General features: G+C 40.5%; 1 protein-coding gene across 11 annotated transcripts in view; it reads left to right on the top strand.

Moving 5' to 3' along the window:
- The window catches only part of LOC128928122 (uncharacterized), a 39,082-nt gene that overhangs the window by 6,927 nt on the left and 17,845 nt on the right, over positions 1-14,310 (top strand). For all 11 annotated transcript variants that reach the window (XM_078353767.1, XM_078353765.1, XM_078353762.1 and 8 more), the window contains 6 exons: positions 86-170; positions 3,486-3,668; positions 4,838-4,947; positions 6,091-6,459; positions 11,898-11,995; positions 12,890-13,010. The gene's annotated coding sequence lies outside the window, so the exon portion shown is untranslated. The remainder of the gene's footprint in view (positions 1-85; positions 171-3,485; positions 3,669-4,837; positions 4,948-6,090; positions 6,460-11,897; positions 11,996-12,889; positions 13,011-14,310) is intronic.

Here is a 14,310-nt window from a genome sequence, read left to right as displayed (position 1 = left end):
TCCCTGCCCTCCACCAGACCTGGCCAGTGAGCTGCTGGACCAGCCAATGGCCCAGCCCCTTCAGTGCCTGCATCTCTGTCCACAGCACCAGAAGCAGCCTGATGCCCCAGAAGAAAAACCCTGACAGCTTGGAGCTGATCTGGAGCAAAGCAGGGTGTGTGATTGGGCAGGTGAGCATGGCAGGGAGAAAGGAAGGGTGGATGTGAGGTCCCCAGGGAGGGGGCAGAATTTCTGGTCAAACCCCGTGCCTCCCTCTTCTTGCAACATGCCATGCTCCTGATGACCCTCAAGGAACTTGCCAGCACCTGCAACAAAGACCTACAGTTGTGAGGCTTGGGATGGTGGCTGGGGGAGGTCTGCCTGCCTACACACCATGTGCCAGTTCTCGGGGTTCTGGCATACCGAGACAGGGACCCTCAAGATTGCCGTACCTACTCCAATCCTGTGTAGTCAGCCCCATCTGTGGCTGCTTTTGGAGCTCTCGGCCCTTCCTTTGGGTACTGAGTATTCTTCCCATGGAAGGCAGCAGGGATGCCTCAGTGTGGGGTGTGGCTGTGGGCACCCTGGGTGCCAAGAGGAACATCTTCTGCCATGTTCCTCCCAGGAGGACAGGAAAGCTTTGTTTGAAGTGTCAGACACCATGAGTGCTGTGCTTCAGGTGGCCACTGGCATCATCTCTACACTGCAGGCAAGACCACACCCACCTGCCTCTCCTCCCCTAGATCCCAGGCATTGGGGTGGGCTTGCCAGGAGAGTGGCCTTGGGGGGAGGCAAGGTGGGGCCAGAGGACCTGGGCAGGGAAGGAGAGGTGTGCTCAATCCTGTTCCTGGGGAACAGGGAAGGGACAGAAGCTGCTGCCATGCAATGGAAGTAAATGAGACTCAAGGGACCTGGGGCCTGTCAACTGACCCAACCAGAACCCTTTTAAAAAAGAAAATTTATATAAAAGGTTGTCATGGTGGCTCACGCCTGGAATCTCACACTTTGGGAGGCTGAGGCAGGTGGAGCACTTGAGTTTAGGATTTTGAGACCAGCCTGGCCAACATGGCGTAATCATGTCTCTTAATAAAAATGCAAAAATTAGTTGGGTGTGGTGGTCCACACCTGCAATCCCAGCTATTTAGGAGGCTCAGGTAGGAGAATTGATTGAACCTGGGAGATGTAGTGAGCCGAGATGATGCCACTGCATTACAGCCTGGATGACAGAGTGAAACTCCATCTTCAGATATGTAAATTAATTAAATATCTTTAAAAAATTATTTTTTAGAGACAGGGTCTCTTTTTGTCACCCAGGCCAGAGTGCAATGGTGCAGTCATAGCTCACTGCAGCCTCAAACTCATGAGCTCAAATGGTCCTCCCACTTTAGCCTCCAAAGTAGCTGGGACTACAGGTGTGCACCACCACGCCTGGCTAATTTTTTGAATTTTTTGTAGAGACAGGGTCTTCCTGTGTTGCCCAGGCTGGTCTCAAACTCCTGGCCCCAGGCCATCCTTCCACTTTCATCTCCCACAGTGCAGGAATTATAGGCATGAGCCACTTTGCCTGGCTGATTTCTTTTAAAACCAATTATTATGGGAATTTCTGTCTATAACAGCTAGAGAATGCATAATGAACCCTATGTACTGACACCCAGCTTCAACAATAATCAGCTCACGAACATTCTGGCTCCAGCTGTCTTTACACACTGCCCAACACTGTGGGTATTGGGTAATCCCAGCACTTTCAGAGGCCAAGGCAGGTAGATCACCTAAGGTCAGGAGTTTGAGGCCAGCCTGACCAACATGGTAAAGCCCCATCTCTACTAAAATGCAAAAAAATTATCTGGGCGTGGTGGTGCATGCCTGTAGTCCCAGCTACTTGGGAGGATTGAATCGTTTGAGAATCACTTGAACCCAGGAGGTGGAAGTTGCCGTGGGCCAAGATTGCAGTATTGCACTCCAGGCTGGGCAATAAGAGCTAAACTCTGTCTTAATAATAATACTAAGGCTGGGCAGTGTCTCATGCCTGTAATCCTAGCACTTTGGGAGGGCAAAGTCACACAGCTTGCGGTAGGACCTCCAGTCATTAAAGGTACCCGGTATAACAGAGACTACTGAGTTACCGATGACCAGAAGTGAAATGTGGAGCCCAGACCTGCAAAAGGCTGGGATGGCACTTAAAGGAAAAAGAGGGGGTGGGGCACGGTGGTTCGTGCCTATAATCCCAGCACTTTGGGAGGCCGAGGCGGGTGGATCATGAGGTCAAGAGATTGAGACCATCCTGGTCAACATGGTGAAACCTTGTCTCTACTAAAAATACAAAAAATTAGCTGGGCATGGTGGCACACGCCTGTAGTCTCAGCAACTCAGGAGGCTGAGGCAGCAAAATTGCTTGAACCCAGACGGCGGAGGTTGCAGTGAGCGGAGATCATGCCATTGCACTTCAGCCTGGGTAACAACAGGGAAACTCTGTCTCAAAAAAAAAAAAAAAGAAAAAGAGGGATAGCATATGCTATAGACTGAATGTCTGCCTCAAAGTTCATGTTGAATCCTAATCCCCAATGTAACCATATCAGAGGTGAGGACTTTGTGAGGTGATTGCAGCTATTGAGGGAGGAGTCCTCATTAATCGAATTAGTGCCTGGTCAAAGAGGCCCTGGAGTGCTCTGTTACATCTTCTACCACCTGAGAACACAGCAGACAGGCACCATCTAGGAATCAGGGCTTCCCCAGACAACAAACCTTCTCCTTCCTCCACCCTGACCTTGGGCTTTCAGCCTTCACAAATGTGAGAAATAAATTTCTGTGGTTTATAAGCCACCCAGTCTATGGTATTCTGTTATATCAGTCCAAACAGACTAGGATAGTACAGTAGCTTTCGAGGGCAACTGGAACAAGGGGAAGGAGGACTGACTTTATTTGTTAAAGATGTCAGCAACTGGCCGGGTATGGTGACTCATGCCTATAATCCCAGCACTTTGAAAAGCCAAGGGGAGCAGATCACCTGAGGTCAGGAGTTGAGACCACCCTGACCAACATGGTGACAACAAAAAAATTAGCTGGTTGTGGTTGTGCACACCTGTAATCCTGGGCACTCGGGAGGCTGTGGTAGGAGAATCACTTGAACCTGGGAGGTGGAGGTTGAAGTGAGTGGAGGTTGTTGCAGTGAGGCGAGATCGTGTTCACTGCACTCCAACCTGGGTGATAGTGACTCCATCTCAAAATAAAAAAGATGTCAGCAACTTAAGTATTTTTAACGGCTGGGCAGAGGGGACCAATGAAAAAGAGTAGGACATCGTGATCTGAGGGGAGGGTTTGGCTCAGGAAGGAGGAAGTACACCTCTTCCTTGGATACTGGAAGGGAAGGTGTTGCTGATGAAAACTCCAAAGGAAGAAAAGGTCCATGGAGGATGCTTCATCACTGGGTTTAAGTTTTTTAACAAAATTGGTGAGGAAGACATCTGCACAGAATCTAAAAAATAATGAATGCAGCCATGGTACCTTAGGGCGCTGGAAAAGGCAATGCACCTGACCTCTGGGGAAGCTGATCTGAGAGGCACGCGGGACGTCTTGGTGTGGGGAATCTGTGTGGAGATGCGTCTGGAGACAGTGAGTCATACTTCCTGACCTTATAACCATGCAGCTCAGCAGTCTCTGCGAGAGTCGGCTCCCTGCAATTTGTGTTCCAGGTACTGCTCTCGTTCGTTAAGACTTGTACAATGGGGAGGGTAAAAGAAATACATTTTAATTTGTAAGAAAATGAAGCATTCAAAAATAAAATTACCTGCTCTATTCAGGGTATATTTGCTTTCCAGCCTATCTTAGCAGTTACAGAGGATAACTGCTAAGTACACTTGACTCGTTCATTTGAACATCATGTGAGCACAATTGACAACCCATCTTAAAAAAAAAATCTTGAGAAAAAAGTATTTAATTTCTTGACTAAATTTAGCTTTCAGAAGGGATCAGTGATTCTGTTGATGGTGATTGAGACGGTTAATATGTAGATGTTTTCTTCTTGGCATGTGAGAGACATGTTTGTTTTAGTGGGAGCAGCAGGTGCGTATAGAAGGAGACCTGGAGTCCCAGGCCACCACACTACTTGGGCTGGTAACATGTATTTTTCAAGTTCTGCTCTACCAGTCTGAGTACCATGTGTTGATAACTGACATCTGTGCTTCTATCAAATTAAACCTGAAGTGCCTTTCTCTTTTCATTTCAAATAACTTTGCTCTTTCTTTGCTTACACCATTTAAAGTGAGATTTGTACCAAAGTGTTAAAATGTATTTAGTGTATTCCTTAATAACATGAATATATACATTACAATCTTTGATTTAATCATATCTTAAGTCTTTAGTAACAGTGTACTCTTGCACTGGAAATCTTTCAGCTGACTATCTTTAATCTTTATCAAGTTTTCAGTTTATTAGTCTGTTTAATCTCTTATGCCACTTTTACACTTATGCCATTTAGACTATCAATTAATAAACATTGAGAAAAATAATTATTATAATTGTTACATTGAATTCAGAAGAGTGACACATGTTTAATATTACATTCTATAAAAAATCCTAAGCTTAATTTCAGGAAAGATTCAGTTTTATTCTTATAAGTATTTACAATTAGTCAAAACTCCCCCTACCCAATCCCTTATCAAAATCAATGTTCATAAACCAACAGGTGAGGTTTTTGTGTGCCCACTAGATACTTATAGGTCCATGGGCAGGAATGATCACAGGAATTAACGCATCCATCCAGCTGGACTGTGGAGATGTTTCTAATGTTTGAATGTTTGATAGAGATCCTGTTATTCACATAACTGTGGAGTGACTTGGCTAACTGACATATTTTCTTTAGGATCCATGGAGCACATAACACATCCTGATGCTGTTCTCAGCCTTCTATGGCCTCTTGGTCACCGTTTCCTACCATCTGAGCTGGCAGAGCAGTGACCCATCTGTGTTCATGTGAGTGATCTATGCCTGTGCTGTCATCACTGAGCAGGGGGCGCGGTTCCCACAGCGTTTTGCCCTGACTGAGGTGGGGAGATGGCAAATCACTGCCTATTGTAATTTGACTCTCATTATTAAACTAGCTGGTCATTCACCAGAGGAGGGCAGGAGAAATACAGGACCAGCCAGAAATTAGTAACAGTTAAAAGTGAACATCCAGCAAACATTTTGGCTTTGCTCCTTTGATTTTGGAGTAAAATGCACAGTGGCAGGAACAGATGGCCAATAGCACCCAAGCCCTGTTGTGACTTTCCCTTGGGTGAGTTGGGTGAGAAGCTACCACCTCAACAATACTTTCTCTAGATCCGTTAAACTGCATCCCTGCATTGAGGCAGTTACCTGTGGAGACTAAACCAGCACCTCTGAAAGGAAACGTTTTTGTTCTATTTTGTTGTGGTGGTGTTGGTTCTCAATCTGGCCAATGCCCTCTGGATTTAAAGTGAGATTTGCACCAAAGTGTTAAAATGTATTTAATGTGATCCTTAGTAACGTGAATGTATACATTGCAATCTTCCCTTTCATCATATCTTTTAAACCTTTAGTCACATGTACTCTGGCACTGGAAGTCTTTCAAGTGATGCCAGAGTGAGTTTCCGATACTGACAGTAGCATCTTATGTAATGTGTTTAAATTTATGAAAAATTTTGATTTAAGATAACCATACTCTTGGAGGACCAGAGACAGCATAATTTTAGGCTATTAGATGCGGCAGTATCAAAGGCATGAAAAATGGAAAAAAGAAAAGTTAAATGGTTCTCACACTTTTTAGTGTCAGTTGTATTACTTCAGTGTTCACTTTCTGCTGCTAATTGTTTGTGAAGATGAAGCTCTAGTGGGCTGTCAGAGATGGAGGACCGTTCCTTTGTCCCACTGCTGACAGTAGAGGGTGATGCTGCTGCTGAGGTACTTGACTGCTCTCATTAGGGTGAAATTGAGAATTATGATCACTTGAACAAGTACCTCTTTTTAGATTTTAAAGGAAGAGGGCGCTGCTTTTGTCATGTGTGGGTGTGAGATCTAAGGTGAAGTTATTTACCAAAAACACTGCCCCAGGGACGTCATTGATAAAGTAAAACCTATGTGTTTTTCCACTTTCAGGTCCTTCATTCAATGCAGACTGTTTCCTAAGTTTTTACATCAAAATCTGGAAGAGTCAGCTGCTGATCCTCTCCCCAAGAAGATGAAAGATTCTGTGCTGAGACATTTGTGTTGTGTAACGTAGTATAGGAGGGCCTCACCTTTTCAGCAGAGCTCGGGCTCTCAATGGGCCTCTAGGCAGGTGGACATGAGAAGGGCTAGGACAGAAAGAGACACCTCAGCATGTCTCTGGCACACTGAACTATTGAACTGCCTGCAAGGGTGCAGCCCTTCAGAGCATCTTGATGGCGGCCGTTATGCACTCATGGCATGGGTGCTTAGGTGGCCTTCAGTTGGTTGCAGTTTGCCAGGATAGTCACATGAATCACAGTGAGTCAGTTTTGCCTATTGCTGGCACCAAATAGCAGGTGGGCTCTGCACAAATGAAAGCTTGTCAGATAAACGTTTAGCCAACCTGCCTTCCTGATGTGGTCCACATACAACTCTTCTCCATATCTTCTTCCTGCAGCTCCACACGGAGTTCAGAGCACTCTTTCAAAGTTGATGTCTGCACAGCCATTGCTTGGGGCACTTGGGCTTTACACTTAGGGCTGGGTCACAGAGAAGTGGGTAACCACCCTGGGGAGCACAGGAGAAGAAAAGGAAGAAGGAGGGAGACAGGAAGAATCCTACAGCTATAAAATAATGATGCCGTTTCCTTGTTCAGGAATATGGCTCTGGATAGCTTCAAACTTTTTTCTTTTTTTTTTTGAGATAGTCTTGCTCTGTTGCCAGGTGCCAGGCTGGAGTGCAGTAGTGCGATCTCAGCTCACTGCAACCTCCGCCTCCTGGGTTCAAGCAATTCTGCCTCAGCCTCCTGGGTAGGTGGGACCACAGGCATGTGCCACCATGCCCAGCTAATATTTTTGTATTTTTAGTAGAGATGGGGTTTCATCATGTTGGCCAAGATGGTCTCAATCTCTTGACCTTGTGATCAGCCCACCTTGGCCTCCCAAAGTGCTGGGTTTAGAGGCTTGAGCCACCGCACCCAGCTCAAGCACTCTCTTAGCAAATGTAGTTTCTTTGGTATCAACTTACAAACATTCATATGTTAAAAGCCAATGCTCCTTAATTGTGTAAGCTCACATACATCTGAGTATTGAACTTGGAGCTGTCTAATGTCCTTGACTCACACTTTTCCTGGTTTTCTTAGGAATAAGAGATAAAAGGAAAAGGGAATAATCTATTGATCCAACCAGGACTGTGTCTCATTTGTCCTGATATCCACAGAGCCAGTGCATGGTGTTCTAGTGGGTGCTCAGTACAGTTCATGGAATTTAGACGAGTTTAATTGCAGTCTGCCATTTCAAGGCAATGTATGGACTCACAGCCAACATGAAAGCCTTTAAAAGAAATTCATACTCAGCTTTTGTGCCTTTAAATGTGGTCACAATTCAAGCTAATGTATAAAGGCTTTTTTTCCACCATAAGGGAATCAAAGGACAAATCACTTAATATCAGTAAGGGCATAGTTCATGAATTTTAAGAGCAGAGATACATTTAAAAGCAAGTTAAAAGTCAAAGCAGTTGGCCCTGATGAGATGGCAGCCCCCAAAAAAGAAATATTTGACATAAGCCTCGCATCCTCAACCTGACTGCTAATATTTATACCTGGAGACTTACAGGGAGAAGGTCAAACTAACATTCCCACAATACTTTTTGTAAAAGCTGTAGGGTAGCCCAGAGTCTACCCAAAAGTCTCCCCATGAATATCTGAAAAACTATGCCCTTCTGTCTTCCTTGATTTCATGACTAATGAAGATGCATCTCTACTTTCTGATTTATTGTAGCTTTTTAAAAATTTTTAACCTACACATGGAAGTAAGGAACCAGCAGAAACAAGTCTATAACTACTTCCATTGTTGGAGGTATCAGACACAGATTTTAAAACAACTATTCTTATTCTTGAAGTAAAAGGCAAATTTTAAAATTTATAGGACATAGAAAATATTTAAAACAATCCAGCAGGTTTGAAAGCCAAATAGAATTTTTGAAACAAGTAAACAAGTGAATTATTTGAATTCTACACCACCACACCACCCCACACATGGGAGATTAGATACATCTGAAGAGAGAATTAGTAAACTGAAAAATAGAGAAGAAAATATTCAGAACATAACACCAATTGACAAAAAAAAAATCAAATATGAAAGAGAAATGAAGGATAGATTGAGAAGATTTAAAATATATCTAATCAGAATTCCTAGAAAGGCTGAAGCATAATTAATACTTGGTGAGATAATATCTCAAAGTTTACCAGAATTGATAAAAGATACTTATCTTGAGATTCAGGGATTTCAGTGAATCACAAGTAGGGTAAATTGAAGAAGAAAGAATCCACACCAGCCAAGCCATAGAAACTGCAGCATGCCAAGCACATATACCAACTTAAAGCAAGTAAACAGAATGAACAGATTACATTCAAATGAATGACTGCAAGCTCCCTTATTGAGAGCCATCATGGAAGCCAGAAGATAGTTTTTTGATGTACTTAATGATGTGTAAAGAAAGTAACTACCAAGCTAGAACTTTACTCCTGCTGAAAGTATCCTTTAAGGATAAAGGCAAAATAAAGTTTAGAAAAAGAAAAGCTCAAAAATCCTCATTACATGTAATCTGAAGATATTTTCAGTAGTAGAAAGTGATCTTGTGGTAAAAGTTTCAGGAGAAAAGACAAAAAGGAAAAGTGATCTTGGCTGGAAGGTCTGATTTGCAAGTGAACAAAAAAAGTGGCAGGTACATTGGCAAATCTGAATAAATATTAGCTGCATAATACCATGATAAATCTGTATAATTGGCTTTAAAATATAAAGTAGGGTAGCTGGGCATGGTGGCACACGCCTGTGGTTTCAGCTACTTGTGAAGCTGAGGCAGAAGAATCCTTTGAACCCAGGTGGCGGAGGTTGCAGTGAGCTGAGATTGTACCACTGCACTCCAGCCTGGTGACAGAGTAAGACTCTATCTCAAAGTATGTAAATAAAGTAAAATTAAAATACATGACTATAATAACATACAAGTTTGGACAAGAAGAGAAATGAACTTCAAGTTGTCAGAGGTCTTAGTAATGTCCAAGAGAAGAATAAAGATATAGATTGAATGTCCCTAATCCAAAAATGCTTCAAAATCTAGAACATTTTGAGCACCAATGTGACGCACAAGGGGAGTATTTTGGATTTCGATTTTCGGATGAGGGCTTCTCAGCCTGTATAGTGAACTTCAGCTTGTGATAAATTAGATATGCATGTTGGAATGTTTTGTGCAACTACTAAAGGAATAGAAACAAAGCATGTAGGTTCCAATTTCAAACGGAAAAAATAGAAAACTAAAAATAAAAGTTATTCATAAATAAAATGAAATTGGGCTACTATGTCATACTGTATTTAAAAGCAATTTCAGGTAAATTATAAGCCTAAATATGAGAAAATAATACCTGAAAGCATTTAGGGTCACAATAATGGAAACTTCTTTCATGATATTAGTGTAGGAAATAAGTTTTTAAAAGAACACAAAAGATTTAAATTAATGTAAATTATGACTTGATTTATTATTTTAAATTATACAGAAAAGCTACTAGTGTCTAGATGAATATAAAATTTCTCTAAATCAATGAGAAAACCATATGTCTCCATTGAAAATAGTTGCAGAAGAATTGCACATACACTTCACAATTGAGGAAATATAAATGGCTAAAAGGCGTGAATATATGGTCAACTTCATTAATTATCAGAAAACTCCAAATGGAAATCACACTTACTGTTTCAAAACTACCATACCAAGAAAAGTAAAGTGCTCACAATATTAAGTGGTGAGAAGTGTAGAGCAAGGTAATTCTCATGTATTGCTGGTGGGAGTGTGAACTAGTATACACATACTGGAAAAAAGTTTGGTTATATAAAAGTTTAAGACATGAGTAGACTGCACCCAGCAGTTCTGCTCCCAAGTACTTTTCTGGAGCAAATCTTGCACATTTGCACTAAAATACATGTATAAAGTTGTTCATAATAGCACTTGTTCATGGAAATGCCAAATGAGTAGTCCGTAGCAAAGGAAATGAACTTACAGCTAAATGCAATTCATGGGTAATCTTAACCACATAATGGTGAGCAAAGGAAACATAACACAAAATAATGCATATAGTATGGTACAATATTTTGGGTAAACATGGACAAAATTAAATTGGTTACAGTTGAATATTTAAGTCCTAAGTAGTGAAATCTTTTTTTTTTAAGCAGGGAAATGATTTTCACCAGTCAGGTTTGTTTATGGGAACCTCCAGGAGGGGAAAGAAGGATTGTGATCAGACAGCCACATGCAAAAAGCATCTAGAATGCTGGAAATGTTAGATATATTGAATTAGTTGGTGGTTACAGAGGTGTTCACCTTATAATTATTAAATTGTGCATACTTATATATACTTTATGATTACCTGTGTCACATTTTAAAAATATAAAAAATTTTTTTAAAAAATTAAAAAACATTTATCCAAAATATATAGAGAAATGAGTTTTTCAGGCTTAGGATTCATAAAATAAATAACACATATACAATACCCCGAGTTAGATTTAAGAATGTAAAAATATTAAACTTGTATTAAAAAAGGTAATAAATAATTTGGTACAATACTTATGGCAAACTTAGCAAAATTAAATATCTCTCTAATATCAACAATCCTTACGATTTGATTTTTAAAACCCTATAGGCAAATTATATGTGTATCATTTGTATATAACTATATAAAAATACATATATATCTGAGCTCCAAAATGAAGCCATTTGAAATTTTATATAACATTGAGGAACAAATTAAGTAAATGTATAAAATAATTATCCTTTTTATAAATTAATGCAAATTGAAACTAGTTGGCATTTTTTTGTACACACCATTAGCACTGGGAAAATTAGTGATGGTGCCAATTGTGTCAAGATGCAATCTTGTAGACGTCATTTGTATTTATGTAAATTATCATCTGGAAAAGCATAATTTATCAAGGATCATAAAATGTTTACAACCTATGATAGAGTAAATCTATTTGTTAGAGTTTTTCTAGGAAATCAATTCAAATTATGAAAAAAGTTTTAGGTACATAAAGATAATGATTTCAGCATAATTCATCATGATAAACAATGGAAGGCAACCTAATAGTAACAGTCAAGGGATATTTGCAATAACTATATATTTCATTAAATTTCATTCACTAAATTAATGTTTTGAGCAATCACATGGCATCATATGTGTGTATATGTGTATGACATCACAAGATAGAAAATTATTTAGTCACTAAATATTAGTGAGCCTATACAATTTTATCTATATATGTATGCATGTGTGTGTTATATATATATTAGATAGTATGGTAGAAAAGATAGAAAATTGTTTGCACACTAAGATTAGACCCTTATGAAATATGCATAGAAATACTCATATACATAAGGATTATAGCTAGAGCCATGGTTTAACATCCACAGAAAAATAGAGGCTTGGGAAACACAAAAATGCAAATACTGTTAATGTCAGGCTATAATCATTGTGAATGATTTTTCCCTCTTATATATGTTTTAGGGTGCTGCAGTGTTATTGTTATTCTATAATAGAAAATTAACAATAAAAATTACAAAGATCTAAATTTGCGATTTTGTTCCATCTTGCAGAACATTCCCTTTCACATTCATTTTTGTAAGACCTAACAGTACAATTTACTATTAAGACATAGGGCATTTGTTTGTTTGTTTGTTTATTTATCTTAGAGGGGGTCTTGTTCTGTCACCAGGCTGGAGTGCACTGGCCCAATCTTGGCTTCCTGCAACCTCCACCTCCTGAGTTCAAGTGATTCTTCCTCCTCAGCCTCTGGAGTATCTGGGACCCCAGGCAAGTGCCACTGAGCTTGGCTAATATTTTTATATTTTTAGTAGAGACGAGGTTTCACCATGTTGGCCAGGGTGGTCTTGATCTCTTGACCTCGTGATCCATCGGTCTTGGCCTCCCAAAGTGCTGGGATTACAGGACTGAGCCAGCTCACCCAGCCTTTATATACTTATTTACAAAGTTTCTGATTTATTTACTTAGAGACAGGAAGGCCAGCTTGCATTTATTTATTTATGTTTTAATTAATTTATTTAATTATTTTTACCTTTTTTTTTAAAAATAGACACAAGGATTGTTTCACCATCTCGGCCAGGCTGGTCTCAATGTCCTGACCTCAGGTGATACAGCCAGCTCAGGCTCCCAATGGGTGGGGTATTAAAAACATGAGCCACCAAGTGGGGCTGCTTATTTATTGATTTATTTATCTATTGATTTATTTGGAGGCAGACTTGCAGTTATTTATTTATTTATTTGCTGGCGTAGTAATGGAGAAGCAGGCCGAATTTATTTATTTAAGTATTTGGAGGCAGACTTGGATTTATGTATTTATCTAGCTTGCTAGCTGATTATTTAGAGGCAGGCTCACATTTACTCATTTATTTTATTTAGACCCAGGCTCACAACATTATTTTTATACTTATGTATTTGTGTGCAGGCTTGCATTTATTCATTTTCTTAACTATCTGTATAATGATTTAGAGGCAGTCTTGCATGTATTTACTTATTTATTTATTATTTACTTTTCTTTCTTTTTTTCATTTAAAGATGGGGTTTCACCATATTTGTCAGGTGGGTCATGAACTCTCGCCCTCAGGTGATCCGCCCGCCTTTGCCTCCAAAGTGCTTGGATTACAGGCATGAGCCACTATGACTGGCTGATTTGTTTATTTATTTTAGATGGATTCCGGCTTTGTCACCAGGCTGGAGTGCGCTGGCCCAATCTTGGCTTACTGCAGCCTCCACCTCCTGGGTTCAAGCGATTCTTCCTCCTCAGCCTCCGGAGTATCTGGGACCACAGGTAAGTGCCATTGTGCCTGCCTAATATTTTTCTATTTTTAGTAGAGGCGAGGTTTCACCATGTTGGCCAGGATGGTCTTGATCTCTTGACCTTGTGATCTGCCCGTCTCTGCCTCCCAAGGTGCTGGGATTACAGGCTCCTGCCATGATGCCTGTCTAATTTATTGTATTTTTAGTACAGATGGGGTTTCACCATGTTGTCCGGGCTGGTCTGAAAGTTGTGACCTTAGGTGATCCACCCATCTCGGCCTTTGAACATGCTAGGATTACAGGCATGAGCCAGGCAGTTTTCTAAGTTGTAAAATTATACTATTTACCCCTAGCACCAAGATTGTAGTCTCAATATAGTCTCAAAATACCATTGCCCAATGAAAGAAAAGAAGCCTTCTTGGAGAAAGTGCTGATTTTAGGTGTAGGCCAGAAATGTGTAAGGAGCCTGGAACATATTGTCACTCCGGATAGCAAAGAATCCATCAAAGATTATTAGGATGATTTCAACATGTCTGAAGGGCCAATCTGAAGGGACTCCTAACCAAAGATAGGACATTTTATACATTAATAAGGATAATAGTTGCAGTGAATTGAGATATATCAGATATGTTTGAATATCTGCATTCATAATGATCCTTTTGAAAAAATAAAAGTGGACTGGCACAGTTCCTCATGCCTGTAATTTCAACACTCCAAGAGGCTGAGTTAGGAGGATCACTTCATCCAGCAGTTTAAGACCAGCCTGTGCAACATAGGGGGACTCTGTCTCTACAAAACATTTTTTAAATTACTCAAGTATGAGGGCATGTGTCTTTGGTCCCAGCTACTCAGAAAGCTGAGATGGGAGGGTCACCTGAGCCTAGAAGTTTGAGGCTATAGTGGCATGACTGCTTCTCTGCATACCAGCCCGGGCAACAGAGCTAGACCCTCCCTGTCTATAAATAAATACAAGTGGTCACCATTGAAGGATATAAATGAAACAGCCCATCATTTTGAAAAATGGTTAAGCAGAAGAAATCAAGCCATGAACTGGCATTTTCTATATAAGTTGTACAAGTGAGTAACACAGTTTATTAGAAGCAGCATCTCTTTTTTACATCTGCTTCATTTTTTTCTTCATGCAAGGCCCTTCAGGTAGCAGTATCTCTTTCTGGAAGTATGGCAGCTCATAAATGAAGAAGGAATGATACAACAATACCTTCATTGTTCAATCCATAATTGATCAATGGCCATTAACATCACCAATTAAAAAAAAAGATGTCCAGAAACTACACAACTCCTCCCAGAAGAAACTAGCACAGTCTTTGCCC

The sequence above is a fragment of the Callithrix jacchus genome, chromosome 17 (genome assembly GCF_049354715.1).
Source record: "Callithrix jacchus isolate 240 chromosome 17, calJac240_pri, whole genome shotgun sequence".
NCBI classification, from domain to species: domain Eukaryota; kingdom Metazoa; phylum Chordata; class Mammalia; order Primates; family Cebidae; genus Callithrix; species Callithrix jacchus.
The sequence above is the reverse complement of the archived record's forward strand: the minus strand, read 5'-3'. Positions and strand labels throughout refer to the sequence as shown.